The sequence below is a fragment of the Emydura macquarii genome, unplaced genomic scaffold (genome assembly GCF_026122565.2).
Source record: "Emydura macquarii macquarii isolate MOO-44397 ecotype Brisbane River unplaced genomic scaffold, CSIRO-AGI_Emac_v2 contig_2699, whole genome shotgun sequence".
Lineage (NCBI taxonomy): Eukaryota > Metazoa > Chordata > Testudines > Chelidae > Emydura > Emydura macquarii.
This window is the reverse complement of record NW_027132836.1, coordinates 1,673,689-1,695,533: the sequence shown is the minus strand read 5'-3', so window position 1 is coordinate 1,695,533 and position 21,845 is coordinate 1,673,689. Positions and strand designations below refer to the sequence as shown.

Genomic DNA, 21,845 nt, shown 5'->3' with positions numbered 1-21,845 from the left:
TTAATATACAAAACTGCTTTTCCATATTTGGGTATGTGTAATTTGATTGTCCAAATTGTAAATCAGGGTATTAATAGGCAGAAAAATACTCTAAAAATACATTGGTGGAATTTTCAAAAGCACCCAGGGCTGACTTAACTTTGCTCCCATTGAAGTCAAAAGGAGCAAAGTTAAGTCAGATCTAGCTGCGTTGGAAAGTCCAACCCATTGTGTATAACCATTTGTTGGAAAGTACAATTGCCACTTATAAATCAATATTTTTTTCTTCTTTCTTCTACCTTTTATGCATCACAATAAATAATGAATAGCTGGATCTAAAAAAATCTGTTATTCTATTTGAAAATTGTATTATCTTGTAAATCAAATGATATTGCGAAACAGATCCCCTCCCTTTTCCCTCACCCGCTCAAAAACAAAGCAAGCAAATACCAAAAACCCAGAAGCTTAAAAGATGTCTGTAATGTATTACCCAGTGTTTGGTTTGAATTCATGGTGGAACAGTTTAAGTTTCTATAATAAGTGGAAATCAGAATTAACTACAGTTAAGTGTAACTGATAGATTATTCATAATGTGTAAATATTGAATGAACCATTAAAATGGTAAAATAAACATTTTAAACAGTTCCATGACTGTTACAAGCATTTGTAATCGTACTGTGCTATTTAAGACTAATACACCATACTAATGGACAAGTTACTTCAGCTGTAAATTATAAGAGGCTTACTCTAAGAAAGATGTAAGCAAATACCTATCTTATTAGTTTATTTTGCTACCAAAGAATTCTTTAGAAAGCTTGTAAGCTATTTGAAGTCAACAGGTCTGATTCATTCATACTCTAAGATCACTTGATTTGAACAGTTTTAGCTAACTCAGTTTACTCCTAGTGTATTTGGGACCATTGGCTGCTGGTCTTTCCAGCTCAGGGTGTGAAAGAGCCACACCGAGCTCCAGTTAGGGATATGGCCCAACTCCTATGCAGATACTGTTTCAAGTGCGTGCATCAGACACCAGGAAGATGAAGAGAGACTATGCACATTTCTTGAATCCAGACCTCTGAGAGCCTAGATCCACCATAGGAGCTTTTCCCAAGCTGAAGCCATACTGCAAAGAAATTAGACTGCATCAAATGCAAAGTCTTAATAACTACTACAAGCATATTAAATGATTAAAATTAATATGAAAACTAAAATTTAAAATAACCTAATTAAATGTACATGCCCTCATACACCTCACACACACATCTAGCTAAGGGCACTGAGTTCAAACAATGGAAGAGAAGGAACTGAGGTAGCTGGGACCCATAAGTCAGTTGAATATTCTCAGCTCTGAAAGTTCAGTGTAATGAGATGACACTCATACGACACCCGATGACTACTGTTTTCAAGTTTTCCAAAGTGCTGCAGTGCCTTGAGGACACATCCCACAAATTATAATTTGCAGAAGTCATCTTGAAGAAGAACCATCATTACCAGAATGGCCAGTTTTCATACAGTTAGCATTTTTAAAAGGTATTGTAAGAGTTAAGGTATTAAAGTAGAAAATATATTAATTTATTTCAACCTATAATCCACATGTATTGTGATAGCTACTTATTAATACTGTTGTGCACTGCAACTAACAAGCAGCATAATTTATTTTATCAGAATTGTCCAGTTTATGATGATAACTGGATATGCAAAATATTCATAATCAAAAGTGAATTTTTTCACATTCATGAAGAAATTTGATTGCTGAAAAACTCAGTACATATCACAAAATTTTCATTCAAAAACAGGGCTCCTTTCCCAAGAAAAATAAGCCCATTTTCTGAGTGAAAATGGAATAGTTCTGAGCAAAAGGTAGCTCTAGAGTTTAACATTTCAGTTCATGCATATTGTCAATGCAAAAATAGCCACTGCCTCAAATTTTGCAGAAATCAGAAACAAAACAGTAAAAACTATCATGGAAAATTCTGCAGACCATTTTTACTTTTTATCATTTTAATACTGCTTTGAACATTACTGGCTACATTAATATTTACTATTTTTCTGTGACTTTGTTAACTTTTAGAAAACAGACAAATGCTACTTTTTAAATATCTGTCCATATACATTTCATTATCTACAGAGTTCAGAAGAAATATTTTGAAGACTTTACAATACAGTGATATCAACATTTCGATGTTGTTTTGTAGTCTCAGTTCATGATAGAAGCTTTTTTCGGGGGGGGGAAGGCGGGGGGGGGGAATCACTGGAATGTTAGACTTGAATCTGTTCTAACATCAAATAGGCTAATAAGTTGCTCGTGGCTCTGTATCCTCAGGCTTGTCATAGAACGACCTCATTGTACTCAGTTATATGAACCACACTGTGCCCCTAAAAGACTTAGAATACTGAATGGCCTGTTATTATCTGCAGAAGCCAAGCTTTCAGACGTGGTGCTAATGACTGCTTAATAGTGCTGTCTATCAGCAATGCAGTTAGCTGGGAGAATACACAAAGAAACAGTAGGGCTCCAGTTAGCATCTTCACAGAATACTTATCCCTCTGCATGGTTTTAAAACAACAAACATCAATTTGAAATGTGTCAGAAATCAACAGTCAGTGTGTTGTTATTATCTCAAGTGTATCCCCCCTCAAGTCTATCACATATAAACCATCATGAAATTAGACCGAAAATACACTTTAGGCCCTATTCCATACGTGCAGCACACAGAATTTCTAAGAATCTCAGTATGAAAAGAAACAATTTGATTTTACTTAACATGGTTTTGACTGATGATTTGGTTTTTATTAGTATTTGCATTAATTTCTCATCAGATGTAGATTCCTCATTAAAAACATTATTTATTTTGTTGTAATATCCTGCTGACACATGATCTTTGTTACCTTTAAGAATTCCTCAGTTGGGTTCTTACCAGTAATTCTCAGTAGTCAGTTCTGACTGCAAGTTTGTTTATAGCTGTGTCTATATACACGCGTTCAGCAGGAGAAGGTCACAGTTTATTTCTGGTTTCTAACCTTCCACTTTTCCAAACAATAACAGTTTCTCCCCATTCTCTTCCCTATCTTCTCCTTAGTTTACTGGTATCATATACCTCAACCATATTGATAGTCTCCTCTCTGCAATCCTCTCTTTTAAAAGATTTATAATTTGGGCATAAAAATTGGTTCTCGACTGACACTTGGCACACAAGAAATCAGAAGGGGTTTCTTTCTTAATTTAAAACAAATTTCTGGGTTTTGAGGTTTCAAGTTGAAATATTAATATAATTTCAATATATTTCTTTTTGTAATAAACATATATACTATCAGAGAGGAAGGCACTTCTACTTATGAAATTCAGTACATTTTATACAAAAAGTTTTAAATTAGTGTTGCTGATTACAATCAGCATAATCTGTTTTAGGAAAAATAGCATAATTTTCTCTCATTTTAAGGTATATTCTAAATAAAGCTAATAAAATAGAGTGCTCTATCAATGTACTGGTTCTTCCATTGCATTAAGTTCCTTAGTTAAGAAGTGATGAAAATCCTGTCGCCTAAGTTTATTTCAGAAGATATTATATAGAATGTGACGTCCTAGATTACGATCATCCAGAACAACTGAAATGAACTATATAATACTGGAAATTCCAAAGAAAAAATAATCAACTATTTTTTATTTTAAAAATTAATTACATATTTTCACATTTTTCATTTAACTTAAAGCAGATTTAAAACTGCTGACTGAGTTGCAATGCTCTATACAGTATCTAGAGGGCACTCATCTACAATTCTCCTAAGGCACTATGGCCAGCAAAGCCGTGGATAGCCAGTCCTATTTTCCACTTCTTTTTACAGGGCTCTTTGAGTCTCCTAAAGTGTAGGATGAGATAGATGCAGTGTTGGCGCTAGGCATAAGCAGACTAAGCAATTGCTTAGGGCCCTGAGCACCTCAAGGGGCCCCTCATTCACTTTTTGAGAATGGGGAGGAGGGCTCAATAATATTCCTGTTTAGGGTCCCCAGAGGGCTAGCACTGCTTCTGGGTAAATGAACAGCCTTATCTATCAGGATGAGAGGTGAGAGAACCTTTAGTTAAGCTTAGATTTGTGTATAGTGCAGTATAGCAACTATAAATGAAAATAGCCGCAGTTAATAAAAGTATTTCACATCAGGGTTTAGCCTCTTGCTTTGACCTCCCTTTTCCTTTAAATGGAACTTGTTAGTTTATAAACCACCAATGAGGAAATACATCTTTTCCAGAGATTTATTGTGCAAATTGAGCAAAAATAAGGCCAATCTTCAAATTTAAATATTGTCTTGATTATGATTAAAGTTAGGTATTGTCAGAAAATGTTGACAGTAAAAACAGCATTGTTTTAGACAACTGATATGCTTCCTGTATGCATTTAGGGCCATGTCTGCTTGCTTTCTTGAAAAATATAAGGGCCTGCTCTTAGAGAAGTTAATAGGGGTCTTGATGAAAACTGGAGCAGAATCAAATTTAAGTTCTCAATACTTTCTCTGGATAATCAATAGAGCTAGGAGAGAATAGGCTGCATCCTTATTTGGCTCATGTATAATCAACAGAATTTGTAATTAAGTTCTGATTGCAGAAACTATAATGCACAAGCCAGCAAAGAATACAGCTTTCCCTTCAGATCCCAGCTTGAGTTTGCAGTGCTGATATTCAGAATGATTTTACATGTAAGGTTGGCTCATTTGATATGCAGTGACTGAGTGGCAATAAACAGTGAAACCTCAGGATGTTATTTTTACAAGTCATTTTTCAGGGTATAACCATTTTTTAAACCCTTATCAATACTTCAGGCATCTTGCTCCTAAACTGTTGCACTTTTTTCTTCTCTGGCCTCTCTATCTTCCTTCTTAAGCTATTAAAAAGCTACTTCTTGGATTATTTTACTGACGTACTGCTCTGACATCATCTTCTCCCTCCTCCACTAACTTTTCCTCATCTTCAAGACTCTACAGAACACTGACCATACCTACATTTTTGTCCTCAATTCATCCTACATCTCTTCCCACTCTTTACCTTTCTCTATGTCCTCTATAATAGTCTTTTTAGTCTCCTCACACTCTTGGCTTCAGACTTTCATTTTATGCCAACTCTATGCTTGGAACAGCCATCCACTTTCTATGAGCTCACTTCCCTCATTTGAATTTTTACTTAAAATTAGAAGCAGGACAAAAAATTGGCAAACTGGATTTTCTCCCAAATGTTATGCCAATTCAGTTCTAGAACCAAACTTCATGGATTGGGCCTAGCCCACCTTTTTTCACCTATAAAACTTTATTGTGCTATCTCTCTGGCAGTGATATATTCACATCTTGCTTATGAGTTGTTGTGCAGTGCATTGGATTTAAATTATTTGAACTGTAATTTGCTTGGAATGATTTAGTGTGTGTGTGTGCATATCTGTGTGTGTGAGTGCATGTTTTATAAAGTGCACTAATGAGCACTCCTTCAACAATAAAAATAGTAACAGTCTGAGACAAACTACACCTAAACCCGTCAAAATATTTTATAATAAAATAATTATAAAAGGCACTTTAATTAAGTTTAAACTCTGAAAAGAATTAGAAAGGGGAACTCAGAGGTGGGAAACCATTGTTATCAAGATCTGTAAGCATCGGTGGAGGATTTTATTTCATATCAGATGCTCGCTGTCAGTTTGGATATTGAATATCTAATCTCTAAATTCTGGACAATGGAAGCAGAGATCAACAGACTACATGGGGAATTTATGAACTGACAAACATACTGGTACACTGACTATATACACATTCGTTTTGATGGTTCCAATAATTTAGCACAGCACAAAGTCAACATACAAACATTTCTCAGGAATACCAAGGTGTCCTATAAAATGCAGGGGTTTATTTATTCTCTGCTATGGTTTGGATGTATCAGTTTCAGAATACTGTTATCTACTAAATTAAACAAAGATTTACCAAGGAGCACAGTTATTTGTGCTCTGTTCTCCATGAGAGTTTTAAAAAAACAAAAGTACTTGAAAAAATAATGCCTCATTCTGGTTTTTAACTTTTGAAGCTAGATTCACTCCAACAGGACATGGAAGAAGCTGCACCCAAGGGGGATTTGAACTCCATAGTTCATGGGAAGGACAGCCTTAAAATCAATTCAGGGCTCCGCTGGAGCCTCTCTGGTCAAAACTGTGTTGGGTGAAGCCTCCCATTTTTAGAAGGCAGCACTGAAGAACAAAGGATTGTGGACAGCTTGTGTCACTCCAACTCCAGACTGCTGGAGCTCCAAAAGCAAAGGAGTCAATCTAGCCCACGGTTTTTGTAAAAGGTAACAGCAAAAAGGACTATGGTAAAAGACTAATCTTGAATAATCACATTTCATTCCACTCCGTTTCACATATGAATATGCAAATAAAACAAAATAACTCAACTTCAGTATGTTGCAAACAGCCCTGTTATCAGTCTTTTATTGATTTCAAATTAAAACGATTTACTTGTTACAGACAAAACACTGAAAGCTAAGAATAAAATTCTGAATTCAGGAATCATTTCACTGAAAGTGCCTACTGTAAAGAGATTAGTTTGTCCTAGAATTTTAATTTGCCTACTGTAGGAGTATATTATACTCTTGATACTTTTGACTAAATTGGATTAGTTGGAAGATTGTAGTGAGATTCATATAATCATCAAACTGGTGCTTGAAGGGATTCCTATAGTAGGCCTGCAAATCCATTCTCCGATTGCTATTACAGATTACCACCTACACTATTCTCCAAGTGTTTTATCTAATCTCTTTTTGGAACATTTTCAATGACAGTGTCTAATCTAACTGAGCAGGCTGTTGTATTTTTAATTGCTCTCATTATGAAGTTTTCCCTCGTATCTAACCTATTTTTGCTGTTCTTAAGGCTGTTAATTCTCATAATACATTCTTAGTCAACTTCAGATAACTTACTTCCTCTGAAATTTCTACAGAGCTCTTGAGTCACCCTATTAACTTCTCTTAAACTTTTCCTTACATTTATTTATTTTTATTTATTTAGATGTAAATAATAAAGACCTATACAAGGCTAGGCACCCCAACATATAATTAGTAGTACAACAAAAATCCCAGCAGCATTAAAATAATCATTCAAACAGGAATATAGCCAGCCATCCAACTTCTCCCTCACTGAAAATAAAATAAAATAAAATCTTATTTTTACTCCTTTGCCCCTTCATTGTTTGGGAAGTATATTCTCTGCAATCTCCAAAAACTCTATCAAACAGATGTCTTTTGTAACATGTCTGGAAGGTCACCAAATTTAGGGTATTTCTTACAGGGAGGAGAGAAACAAATTCCTGAATCTCAGTCCCAGAGTCAGCAGAAAGAATGCCCTGCACCTGTCAACATCCCCCTACCTTATTAACAAGGGGAATCCAGCTTACCATTTATGTCCATTCTTCCAACCCTCTGTTGTATTATCTATGTTTTTCTTGTTTACCTGATATTTCTTCTCAATGCAACAGGTCTTTTAAAACTTTTCCAGAGAAATCCCATGAAGGACCATATCTGATGCTTTGCTACCACGTAAATAACTGACACTTGCTGTATTCCCTCTCTTCTCCCTTTTTGTGACTGCAGCAAAGAAATTAAAGACAAGAAACAGACACCGTTGAGTTGCAACATGCCTGTTTTGTGTTTGTTGCCGGTACAGCAAGAATTTAAATACTAGAAGTCTTATCACAGGGGCTGGCTTTCTTCTGTGCACTGCTGAACAGGCCTATGTTCACATGTAGGACATAAGACAGTGAACATTCAGGTGATTATCAAACCAATGGATTCGACCAGGGTGTGTTTCCTCTATACTTGCACTTTTCTCTGTCTGATTTGAAAAAAAGACTAATATGCAAAATAAAAAATCCCTGTGTAATTTTATCCTCACAAGCATATGGGAGATTTCTAAAACATGCTATAACATCTTTATTATATATTTGCCATTAAAAACATGCAAATGTAGACACTTGAAGATGAATTGTCTTGTAGAATAAAATAGCAAGCTTTGATAAAATGAGAGTGTACACAAGATAGAGATATAGATTAGATACATACAGAAGATATCCATTTAAAAAGTGGTCCCTTCTTTGGAGTCCTTTCTCACAGAATACATGGACAATATCTACTTTCAATGTAAACTCTAAACCTTTTTTCAAACACTTTAAAAAATTACTATTTTATAAGAAACTGGTTGCCTTTTCTAAAATAAACAAAATCTCATGATATCATGGAAAATAAACTTTTCAGGGCTGTGAAAATCAAGGACCATTATTGGAGGCAGTTGTTCTGCATGGAGCTACAAGTGGGTGCAGGTCAGGTATCCATAATACAAGCTCTTGTAAACCACCCCACCAATTATTTCATCAAAGGGAAGTTAACTGAAGAGCAGGGAATGGAGACAATAACGCCTACATATGTAGGATCAAAATGTAGCTATCTTCTTTTGTTGCTGAATAAAGAGCTGGAACAAGTAATAATGATACAGCCACTTTTACTGTATTACAATTTAGCTATTCTCTCTTTTTGAAAAGAATTATTTCATTGGCTTAATTTCAGCCAAGCATGTGGTAATTCTGAGAATTTGTACCAGTCCTGGGTTGTTGCCAAATTAACTGAAGATTATGCCAATTTCTTTTCCAGCTCAACTACATGGTGTTACTCACAAGGTAGCATTTAACAGTTATAATACAAATGTGGTTATAAAAAAAGCTATGTAGCTTGTCAATACTCTTTGTTAGCACATTTCCTTTGTTAGCTTTTTTATATAACACCTCCAAAATCTTTGTTAAAATAAATGTTGAGGGTCTGACTAAAACTCACAAGTTTAGTTACTGTAGCAGGTATAGTGATTGACTTTATATCTCAATGGGAGTTTTGCCTCAATAAGGAGTGCAGGATATAACCCAAAGTATTTAATATTTCCTTGTTTGCAGTCTCTTGCAATGGAGAAACTAACATCCTATTCCAGCAAATCACTTGAGCATGCATTTAACTTTAAGCACCTGAACAGTCACATTGAGTTCAATGGAATTTCTCATGTGCTTAAGTACTTTGTTGGGTCGAAGCATCAATGCATGAACAGTGTTACAGAAATATCCCTTAATGCTGCTTTATCACAGATGTTGTGCTTTATTATAATAGAGTTAAAAGAAAGAAGGAGAGAAAAATATATAACATATAACTGTATTTATGGTACGTTTGCCTGATTGGCTTGAATGATTCAAAATCAGATAAAAATATCTTACTGCTGCATTGATCATGAAATGATTCAAGACTGACAGTAGAACAGTATGACAACTAGTCAAGCAGTAGTCCTCAGAGGTTAGAGAAGAAGAGGTATATTCAGTTGTGAAAATATGCAATTGCAACTGGGTTTTGCCCCATTTCACTTAGCTCCCATAAGTGGAAGCTGCATCAGGTAATACAAGAGTTCTCAGTAACAGCTGCATGCATTGAATGCCAAGCAGGAGTATTCATAAAGTTTAAACAGTGATGTCATCATTGACTCACATGTACCTATACATTTAAAAATACCTATTTTGATCTTCTTAAGAAACATTACACTCTATTACTACTTAGGGGTCTTTTTTAAAAGTTGGAGCATTGATCTGCTAAATCATTTAATCATCATTCTATAAGTAAATATTTATTGATCTTCTTTAAAAATATATAGGTTGTTCAATGGGCTACAAAATATAACAGTTCTAAAGGAAGTGTGGGCTATCCACTGATTACCAAAGCCCAAATCCACCGCTCCTGCAGACCTCCCCTGGGAAGGTGCAGAATTTTCCTTTGATCTTTTCATTTGGAGTGAAGAATTTTGTGCCCTCACTCTCCCCCCCATTGCACCCTCAGTCGCACCTTTGCACTCCCATGGAATGATCAGCCCTTCACCCTGGGTCTGATAGCTCCTAACCCCTGGAGGCCCCCAGTAAGGAGGAGATTGCAGAAGTATTAATGCAGCTCCCTGCATTGGGATGCTCTGGATCCTCCATCACTTGAAGTATTCAAATCAAGACTGGGTATCATGCTAAAAGATACACTGTAGCTCAAACAGAAGTTATGGGCTTGATGCAAAAATTATTGGGTGAGATTCTTTGGCCTGTGTTATGCAGGAAGTCGAACTAGACAGTCGTATTGGTCCCCTCTGGCCACAACACCTATGAATTTACAAACTCTCTTAAGGCCTTGGGCTATCCTCTTCCCACCCCCATTCTAGAGCTTGGTAGATTCAAGTGGGAGACAGTGCTTGTGAGGCAAGAGCCAATTCTAGCCCCTCCCCGCATACACAGGAAATGGGTGTTCATGAAGGAGGAACCATCAACAAGCATACTCCTGGCCAGACAATATTTAGAAACAGATTGTTTTAATTTATAAATCCAAGAAACACAAAGGTGCACATTGCTATTTTAACAAATACATAAGAAAATATATTGAAGATGTCCGTTCTCCCCTTTATGCTTTAATATTTTTGATGTCTTAAATTTGAATATGAAAGTTTTGGTCCAATGTTAAATTTAATTCTGTAAAACCAAGCCATATGGAATTAAATAAACATCTGCTGGTACTGGGGACTTGTAGAGCTAAAAGCATGAGCTGGGAGCTGTAACAGACTCCCATGATGTATGGAGTGGGCACAGAAGAGGACATATAACACATTGACTAGTGAGTTGCATTTGGTTTTTTCTTCTTTTACATTTTCATTATTTATACATAACCAAAACAATTTAAAGCACATTTTGGAAAAGAAAAAAGCAGGCTAAGACCTTGTATTAAGTTACACCTTGGGGTTAATTTAATTCAGTGGTTCCTGACCCACAGGGTGTCCAGATGGCAAGTGTGAAAAATTGGGACAAGGGTTGGGGGGGTAATAGGTGCCTACATAAGAAAAAGTCCCCAATATCAGGACTGTCCTTAAAAGATTGGGACATCTGGTCACCCTATTGGCGTAGGGGATGCTTACAGCCCAATCAGCTGACAGCTATGGTCCATGTGAGATCCTCAGGGCCATACAGGTAGTATATATATTGTATGGATGTGGCCCATACATAAAGAGCTACATATGAACATAAGAATGGCCCTACTGGGTAAGACCAGTGGTCCATCGACCCCAGTCTCCTGTCTTCCAACAGTGGCCAATGCCAGGTGCTTCAGAGGGAATGAATATGCAGCCCACAACAGTAAATAATTTGAGAACCATTTGGCCTTTAAAATGTATGTGTTATAAACCACGCAAAACTGATACTTTATAATGGAAATGCTGACTGGAGGCATAACAAGTACTATCATTATATTTCTGGAATCCCTGCATTTGTCAAACTAAACTTTTCAATAAAGATTTTACTTGAAAGTTAAATATCAAGCAAACATTTATTATTTACTGAAACCTTTTCAGACCCTGAGAGCTAGAATCTGCCTTACTCATATTGAGTTGTATGTTACAGCTTGCTGACATGAGAAAGTTGCACCAGTATCTTTAAGGTGTGAATTGAAACTGATATATGTTAAATTTGTGCAAAAGTTGTGTGGACAATCTTATTTCAGTGTTTCATTTTACCATGGTTTAGCTGAAATGGATCAGGAACAGTTTAACTAAATCAAAACAAGCCACTCTTATAATGAAATAGGAGCTTTTTGCACCAATTTAACTATATCTGTTTAAAAGCTGATTAAAGTTGTACCAGTGCAACTCTGTCATGTTGACAAATGCTTACTCTGTGAATAGTCCCACAGTTTTCAGTGGCAATTTTTGTGGAGTAAGATATTACTTAATATGAATAAGGGTGGCAGAATCTGGTCCACAATGTGAATGGAAATTGACAGAGTCTTAATATAATTGTATTAGAACAAAATCCCTTCAAGCAGGTAACATGAAACTAATTGGGCTGAGCAGCTGCTCTGATAGCTACAACTTTAGGAAAGGCTACAAAACCAATGCATTCCCAGTGATCTCTGAGATTACATTTCACTTGTTTTCTACAGGAAAACAAATGATGAAACTACACTGTTTTAGCAAACTGAGTGGGTAATAATAGAAAAGATTTATAAGTATAATCTGGTTATCTATGGATCTAATCATACAGTTATAGAGTTTCATGTCATACATTCAAAAAGGGTGAAATGATCTAGCATTGTGTGGACTACTTTGAGTGAGTGCTTTTTATCATCAACAAGGTTAAAAGACAGACAGCCTATTTAGCAGACTCTAAAGGGACATACAAAAACTAATTTGTCTCAGAATAGCCAGCTGAATCACCATACTAAATCCATGGAAGATTCAGAGAGCTATAGAAGTCTAGTAAATTAGAGGCACTCTAATTTATTTTAACCTTTACAATTTTCTCTTGTGTATTATTTCTTCAAATTATTATACATTTTCTATTTGAACCTTTAAAACATATAATATAAATAATATACAGCATATTATCTTCCAAACAATACATTGATAGATTAATATATTTTATTATAATAATGGGACATTTTCATTTATGCTTCTTTTAAGTGGTATATAATACACTATGTACAGACTATGTGTGGGTGTTCATGTTCTCAGATTTTTTTTTTGTCATTTTGATTAAAAATTAGAATGGGGTATTAAGAAATACACATTGTATTTGTATTATTTTACTTACATACAATAAGGAACACTTTTACAGCACTGCATATTGGTTAGCTGCTTAGTTCCCCTTGATAAAACTGAAAATAAAGATGCTAAATTCTTATGCATCTCCTTTGAAATTTATCCCAATCTTAATTTACTTAATTCCAGCTAGTTAAGAGCTTCTATTATCCATCATGTTTTTCCAACTCAGAATGTGGGTGAGAGTCTAGATGTATATATTCCAGCACTATTTAAATTATAGTACAGTATTACTCCAAAGGAGCCAACTAACAAAGTTTATGCAAATTCTGTTCAACTTACAGCAGTTCACATCTTGCCCCAAAATTCTGATATCTGGATCTTACTCTAGTTGTCAAATACAAATTCCTAACTAGGTATTTGGGACATGTCTTGGGGTCCAAAGGTCATTGAACATGGGTGTAAACTCAATTATGCTCTGATGCTACACATTTGCTCTGTTTACATCAAGATATTTAATGACTTCTGAGACTCACAAATTATACAGAGCAGACATTCATGAAAATAGATTCATAATTAAGATGGTAGCCACTAAGTACCACCCTTACATCAGAAGTGACCTTATTGTAAAAGAATAGTATAGTGAATATATTTTTACTTTGCACATTCCATATTTTTGTTTCTCTTATATTCCTGAAACGCATATTATCTGGTGGTTAGTCAAAAGTATAAGGGAGACTTGGTACCCAAGAATGATGCCTATGTCTCACTTTGTTACAGTAATGCTTCACATCCCAACAGTCCCTTCCAACTCTATGATTCTATGAATCCCCGAGTCTCAGGGATACTGTATTCATTATGTCTTTCTGAGGCACGTATTTTACATAAATGGCTGAAAGTGATTAGACTCCTTGACAGAATAACATTTTACTTGGAATGCTATCATAAAAATATATGCCTAAAACAAAAAGGTATCATACAACCTGCTCCTAATTGACTTAAGTCTCAAAACGACTAGGTTCATTTTTCCCAGAGCTCAGGAATTACTAGGGAGAAACAAATTGCATGTTTTCATATCTGGTAATAAAAACTCTTTGAAAGGGTCAAAGTCAGAGGTTTCTATTTATCAAATGTCCTAGTTCTGTAAATGTCATCGTTCAGGAGAAGTAAGCATACTGCCCTCTGATCATAAAAAACAGTTCTGTAACAGCCCTCATTTCACGCTTCTGATTTTGACACACCATAAATCAGCAACTCTGCAAGTAACGTTGGAAATAATTGTCTGTTCCAGAGCTCCCCTTTCTTTTTATGGCCCAGGTGGTACCAAGTCTTACCCATATGGTGGACTGCATGCTACTGAAGTCAGTTACAGATGTAGAGAGTATGTTCCTCTAAAACTCTAGCAACATTACCTGAATATATGGAAGACTTCTAACATTGCTATTCTGCAAATTAAAAAAACCTGGCTCCCTTTTTTTTGTAAATTCATTTAGTGCTCAGCATTGGCTTAAACCAAGCACATTTCAAAAAGGAACCGTGCAGGCTTCTGGCAATGCACCAGAATCCTGTCTGGTTAATACTCAAGTCCTGGAGCTTTCACGACTCTTTGAATACAGACTTGCACCATATCTTGCTAGTCCAGGTCAGGGCCTCACCATAGCTCAGTCAAGGGATGTGATTCCTACACTACTCCTTGCTATTCCAGACATAAGTCTTTTTTTGATCAGGAGTTGCCAATCAACTGAATTCTGCTGATTTCCATGGTTATTTTCTTGAGTGCACAAATGAGGATGAAATTGCAAAACACACTTTTGACTTAAATCAAGAATTTGAATCCATGTATCCCAGAAAATTGTGACCCCTCATTCTCTACGTTCCTCATCTTAATCTTGTATAGTGGTTTTCAGACCAGGAATGTATCTTATTTAAACATATGGTCAGATTTCTATGGGGATAATGTAAGATCAGTACCTAGAGAGAGAGTTCACTGTTCATAACTGTCCTTGTCAGTGTTGCAATTTGCTATATTATTTCTGTTTAAAAAGATATTATTCTTCCCAGTCTCCTGGTGTACCTGCTTGTGTTCTGCAGTAAAGTCACAATGTTTTTTTCAGTTATTCGTGTCACAACTCACCAAGGTATAAACACAGGTTTATGACTTCAATGCACAGTAAAAGAGAATAAAAAGGTGGGTTCTGAGGCAGAAGTATCTTGTTCAGATTTACATACTGGAAATAAATAATGGCAACAGAAATGCCAAAATGTACTGACTAAGTAAAACTGATTTTGGATATATGTTCACTTTTTATCAAGTTTGCCCCATTGCACAAGTTCCTCTCTTCAGTCATTCTAAAAGGGTCATCCCTTTTTCTTCATTAATACTTTTGAAGGATTTAATGAGTTACTTCATCAGGTTAATATATCCCTCCAATACTTTCATTACACTATGACACAGTTCTTCAAATGATGTAGCTTACAAATGATCATCATTTATATTTCTTAATGGACTAACTTAGCTAATATATTTTTACTGTGCAATATAAAACCCATAAATAAATATCTTGGTGTGTTTTATATATATGTATGTGTATGTGTGTGCAGTACAGGCAGATTTGAAAACCACCTCTTCCATGAAGCAAATATGCTTCCATGAAGCACTCACTGCAAATATTAAAAAAGCTACGCATAGAAGGTTGCACTTCAACTCATCTTTAAAATAGACTTAGTGCTGATGAAGGGTAACTGTTCCGGAGACTAACGTTATTTCTCTATCCACAGGACAGCTTCAGGCACAAGCAGCGATGGTGTAATTTGCCTCTACATTGCCTCCCCAATGTACCTCAAACCTGACCAAAAGAGGCTACCTGTAGAGGGATATTTAGTTTCCATCATGCATTCAGCCTTTAGCAGCAATGTTGAAATAGATAACCAGGCTGTCAATTAGTTCCAATTGTGATAGGTTTTAGTGATATGGCCATATGTCTGCTACATATTAAACTGGGTTTACCAATACAATTTGCATACTATAGGGTCACCAGACAGCTATCAAACAGTAATGCCTGCTCACTTTTTTGGAGCTGATCTGGCTCCCATAGTTTCCCCATCACACAGAAGGTTGCAGATGAAATTACTGGGTACATAGTTTGGCTCCAGACAGTCCACAACATTCATAATTAATAACTTTTCTTATAATCTGTTTTCCTTAAGTATTGGCAAATGAGTTTTCAAGGAGATTTAAATACATGGAAAATTTATAGCAGTAATAGCAAGCCATTCTGGAGCTACCAGGAGAAAAGGAAACAGGCAAAAGTAAAAATTTTAAATCAGAATACTTCTTTTACAGTTTGTAACTCAAAAATTGTTTGTTGACTTATATTCTCCTTTGCCTCCAGAGGAGATCTGCCATCTTTCAAGCCAAAGATATGTGGGGCATGGCTGGAGGGCTAATATAAGTCTTTACAATGAAAGGTGTTTGTAACAGTTACCTATGGATAGGCTATTACCTTTCCAGAATACTGGGAATATTTCACCCACCACTTAAAGGTGTATGCAGCTCTGGCATGAAATACTGCAGTTGTTTAACAGCACACAGTAATATCACTCAACAGTTTAGAATATGATGTGAAGAAAAAAATGGTCTCTAGCTGAAATTATAGGGGTAATTTTAGGTAGACAGAATGTTAATTCCCAAGCTGGAATTTAACCAGAAAATCAGATTTAACAATTTTGCCATAAGACCCGTAATGGCCACAAGTAACCTGGACATTGGTTTTATGTTCATCCAAAGGATAGCACTCTCCTGCAGGACATGGGGCCTCCTGCATCATGCTGGAGCACTGGTTATTGACTCATATAAAAGTGTGTCTCCTGCTGAAACACAAATAGATAGATGGATATCTTCACATTGCTCTTGGAGTGGCATCTAACATCATTTACTTGTTTCATTCTGAGACATGCAACAGTACATCAGTTTTAAAATCCAGCTTCAGAAAAGCTATTCCGTTTCCTGAGGTTAGACTTTCCTGTTAATTCTGACATGGTGCAGTAACTTTATAACAAAAGAACGTCATATTTTCCTAATTATTTTAGAATCAAATTAAATGAGTTGCCAGGACATTTATTTTTCATGGCATAATAGCAAATGACAGCAAATCATCAACAGAATAACCTTAAGGGCAATGATGTTTTTGGCATCTTAACCTTCAAATGGCCGGCATTATACTGTTTCCTATTACCAGAATAATAATATTTATTGCAGGTAGACTACAAGAGTGGAGCCATACCATTTATTTACTTTCACTTGATAGCCACCTCTGGCAAGAACAAATTTTCAATTAATCACCATCTTATCTCTGAAAGAAGCAGTTGCTCTCAAGGACATCTGTATTATTTCCTTTGTTTTATTAATACAGGGAATAATGCCGCTATGGATCTTCTGACACTGAAATTTATTTGTTTTTTATAGACTTTCTTTCTTGAAGGTGAACTGAAATGCTTATTTAAAATATAAATGGATTTTTAAAAAAACACTTAAGACTCCAAATCATGGAGAAAACGTGTGTAGACTTAGATTTCTAATAAACACATTTTTAAATATAGTATTTGAAAATCTGTCCCTCTTTTTTTTCTGCTGATTCCTGAGTTATGAGTTTTGAGTTTCTCCTGGTAGCATATGAAGCAGTGCAAGAAGTGCAGAGTCCTATAATATTTAAAGGTCAGGGAAGTCGGACTGATTTTTACGCACAGGTCTTGGATAGTGAAAATAATAAAAAAAAAGAATCAGTCCCCCTTTAAACTGTGTTTATTTATCATTTTGAAGTCTATAACCTTATGTTGAGATCCAAGTAGATTTGTTGTACGTATTTATTTTTTTAAAGCCCTGCATTACAATTCATCTTTAAACAAAGAAATAAAATATGCCCATTATGAGACAATATCAAACGGCCAGACTCTACATTATGTGAGAAAAGTGTAAGGAGCAAGAAACTCCATAGTGGCATTTCCTCCTAATTTGTGTGGAGATTTGCCTCCTGTGTGTTGGCAGGTGTTTCAGCTCCCTACACCAGCAGATGGCCTTAGATCTACATAGAACTCAGGACACCTAGGAAGGCCCAGGTTTTCCACAAACTTCCTAACCTTCTCTGCCCCTCAGCATCATGGCTATTATAGCAGCCATCCTCCCATTAGCCAACCCACCACATGCCTGCAAAGAGAAACCCTCTATGAAGGGCATGCAGTCACAGAGCCCACCTTAATGCAGCTGCTCCTTGGGTTTTCTCCTCCCCCCAAGTTTCAATGCAGTAATGCCAGAAGAGAGTTAGGGTGAAGCTCTCTTGAAGCTGCAAAGTAGACATGAGTTTGCAGTGTGGTATGGCTGCATATCTAGAGGCATTCCACAAGAGATCAGGGAGTTAATAGTCCTGGTTTATACAGTTTTGGTACAACTGTACCAGGAACATTGTGTTCAGTTCTGGGACCCTCCTTGTCAGAAAGCTATTCAAAATTTGAAGGCATTTAGAGAAGAGCAATAAAAGTTGCTACAAGGCTGCATGGATTGAATTACAAAGAAAGACTGGAATAGTTGAATATATATAAATGGTCTAAACAATGACCAAAGGAGAGTTGGGAAGTAGTCTACTTGTAATATTTATTACAAGAAGCTGACATCCTTCAACTACAAGAACATACATATACCTAATGCTTTCCTTTTGTTTTCAATAACATATATAAATCTTAGCAATAGTGGGAGGGGTAAGTCTATGTTATTTATTTTGAAATGATTGATAATTGTTTCCCATTTCCTTTCAAATTGGCCTAGATTGCACCATTCTTGCATCCTGCACTAACAGAGCTCAAGACTATTGCAAAGTTCACACATTTTGACTCTGGAAGAGTTGTGCTCAAAGGGCAACACCTGCTTTCTCATCTGATTCTTGGCTTAGGGCACTGGTGACACACTCATCCATGTTAACAACTATTGAAGGAGGGAAAGCAAAAAGGTGCTTTCACGAATGAAGCTGTTGGACTCTCTGCTGATCCCCTCTGGCCTCAGAAAGCAGAACTCAGAACTCACAGTTCAGTACATGGCTGGAAAGGGAAGAGACCTTTTACTATTGACTGAGAGACAATAATGTATCTCACTTTGAAGCAAGAGACCCAGATAGCCACAGAATTAGATCATTAAGTTACCAGAATGAGGAAGTATCCTATCAGTTATTGCTGACCATTTAATTACATGGAAAGTACCATGTAATAGCAAGATATTTAGTTATATGGAAAATGGCTGGCAGAATGGTGACCCAGTCCTTCATTAATTAATTGCTAAATGGGAGGACTAAGTAACATGCCTCTTGCAAATGTGCTGTTCCCCACCCCACATGCTTGCTGTTACCTAGAAGCAAGTGCTGCAGGTATAATATACTGCTTCTGTTTTGGACCAGATGTAAGGAGCAATAACAAATCTGTTGTCCCAGAGCCTGCCCTATGTATGCAGAATGGCTCACTGAGCCTCTGTTTGGCTAATGCAGCGCAGCTCCTCCCATTATTCAGCACAACAGCATCAATAAAAGCCAGAATCTAGCTCTTTATCTCAAAGCAACAACAGAAACATTTCCTAAGTCTCTCGATATAACACCGAAAAATAATGGCCCAGTAAATAGTGTTTTTATGATATTTAGTTGTTAATGAGCAAGACGTGCAATGGTTTAATGCTCCTTAGTGATGTCAAAAGTAAAAAAAACAACATCTACATCCTTCAACATTTAGAAGACATCTGAGTTAATAACAGATTTATTGGGCAGCACAGAAGAATTAACTTAATTACATCATTAATCACCTGAAAATATTGAATTACACTGTTAGTGGAAGAGATACAGAGAAATTTGTCAGATAAATATAGTAAATTTTGCATAATTTACTTACCATTTGTCAGTACACTGAAACAGGTTTAGTGTAGTAGGCTTATTAATGAAAGTAAAATGTTTGCAGAAAGAGCAATTCCCTAGTGAGAACTGATTAATCAAGCAATACTAATTTGCTATCACTGTGAACCAACGTGCCTCCTGGCAGAACTAATCAGGAACCCCAGTCTGCATTCAATGTCCCACTGGAGGCAAGAGTTTCAAACTGTTTAGACCATTCCCCTCTTTAAATACATAATCAAATCTATGAAGAGAATAGAAAGTCCCAACACAGAAGACAGGACATATGGCTCCTGCTTTTCTTTTGTATCCTAAATGAAAAATCCAGAAATGGCACATTTCACATCTGCCACTTGAGGAGGTGAATAACTAAAATGGTTAATGTTAATGAATTCTTTCCTTACTTTAATGATTTTAATAGCATTCATCTCTCGAGGCCCTATCTGAGAAGAGTTATGTCTCAGAAGAGTGGTAGAATGTGACTGTCCTATATCAGTTAAATGAAATCAGAATTCTGATTTCATGATCATGTAATTGTATTCTAGAGCTGATTGTGGCAATTATAGTATGGTAAGTCTAACTTAAGTACCAGGCAAACTGGTTGAAACTATAGTAAAGAACAGAATTATCGTACATATAGATGAACACAATATGTTGGGGAAGAGTCAACATGGCTTTTGTAAAGGTTACTCATGCCTTACCAATCTATTAGAATTCCTTGAGGGTGTCAACAAACGTGTGAACACGGGCAATCCAGTGGACACAGTGTACTAGGACTTTCAGAAAGCCTTTGACATAGTCCCTCACCAAAGACAATAGAACTAAGAATGGCCATCTGGGTCAGACTAATGGTCCATCTATCCCAGAATCCTGTTTTCTGATAGTGGCCTATGCCAGGTACTTCAGTGGGAATGAACAGAACAGGCAATCATCAAGTGATCCATCCTGTCAGCCATTCCCAGCCTCTGGCAAACAGCAACCGCTGCCCATCCTGGCTAATAGCCATTGATGGACCCATCTTCCATGAACTTATCTAGTTCTTTTTTGAAGTCCGTTCACAGTCTTAGCCTTCACAACATCCTCTGGTAAGGAGTTCCATAGGTTAACTGTGCGTTGTGTGAAGAAATACTTCCTTTTTCTCATTTTAAACCTGCTGCCTATTCATTTCATTTGGTGACCCCTAGTTCTTGTGTTATGAAAAGGAATAAATAACACTTCCTTATTCAATTTCTCCACACCAGTCATGATTTCATAGACCTCTTAACATATCCTCCCTTAGTCGTCTCTTTTCCAAGCCAAAAAGTCCCCGTTTTATTAATCGCTCTACATATGGAAGTGTTTCCATACTCCTAATCATTTTAGTTACCCTTTTCTGTACCTTTTTCAATTCTAATACATTTTTTTTTAGATGCGGCGACCAGATCAGCACGCGGTGTTCAAGATGTGGGGGTACTATGGATTTATAAAGAGGCAATATGATATTTTCTGTCTTATTATCTATCCCTTTTCTAATGATTCCCAACATTCTGTTAGCTTTTTTGACTGCCGCTGCACATTGAGTGGATGTTTTCAGAGAACTATCCACAATGGAATTATGTTTTCCAATGTGCATTACTTTGCATTTATCAACATTGAATTTCATCTGCCATTTTGTTGCCCAGTTACCCAGTTTTGTGAAATCCCTTTGTAACGCTTCACAGTCTGCTTTGGACTTAACTATCTTGAGTAGTTTTGTATCATCTGCAAATTTTGCCACCTCACTGTTTACCCCTTTTTCTAACACTGCACTTAACACACGAACCGGGGTCACCCAATGAAATTAATAGGCAGCAGGTTTAAAACGAACAAAAGCAAGCACTTCTTCACATAATGCACAATCAACCTGCAAAACTCATTGCCGGGAGACGTGAAGGCCAAAAGTATAACTGGGTTCAAAAAAGAATTAGATAAGTACATGGAGGATGAGTTCATAAATGTCTATTAGTCAAGATGGTCAGAGATGCAACCCCATGCTCTTGGTGTCTAAACCGTTGACTGTTAGAGGCTGGGGCTGGATGACGGCATAGATCACTCAATATATTGCCCTGTTCTGTTCACTCCCTCTGAAAGAAGCATCTGGCACTGACCACTGTAGGAAGACAGAATACTGGGCTAGGTGGACCATTGGTCTGATCTAGTATGACTATTTTATGTTCTATATAGAATAAATTCAATTTGATAGCAAAATGAAAAACAGAAGGGATACTGTGCCAGTGGAACTGCCTTGGACGAAAGAGGATGCAGTAAGAGTCTGAAAGTTTGTAGGGGAAGCGCCACATAATTCTCAAGTGGGAGTGGAAA

The 21,845-nt window shown here is 36.5% G+C and overlaps 1 protein-coding gene across 1 annotated transcript in view; it reads right to left on the bottom strand.

The window, feature by feature from the left end:
* LHFPL7 (LHFPL tetraspan subfamily member 7) overlaps positions 1 to 21,845 on the bottom strand; it is a 138,845-nt gene that overhangs the window by 4,555 nt on the left and 112,445 nt on the right. The gene's annotated exons all lie outside the window — the stretch shown is intronic.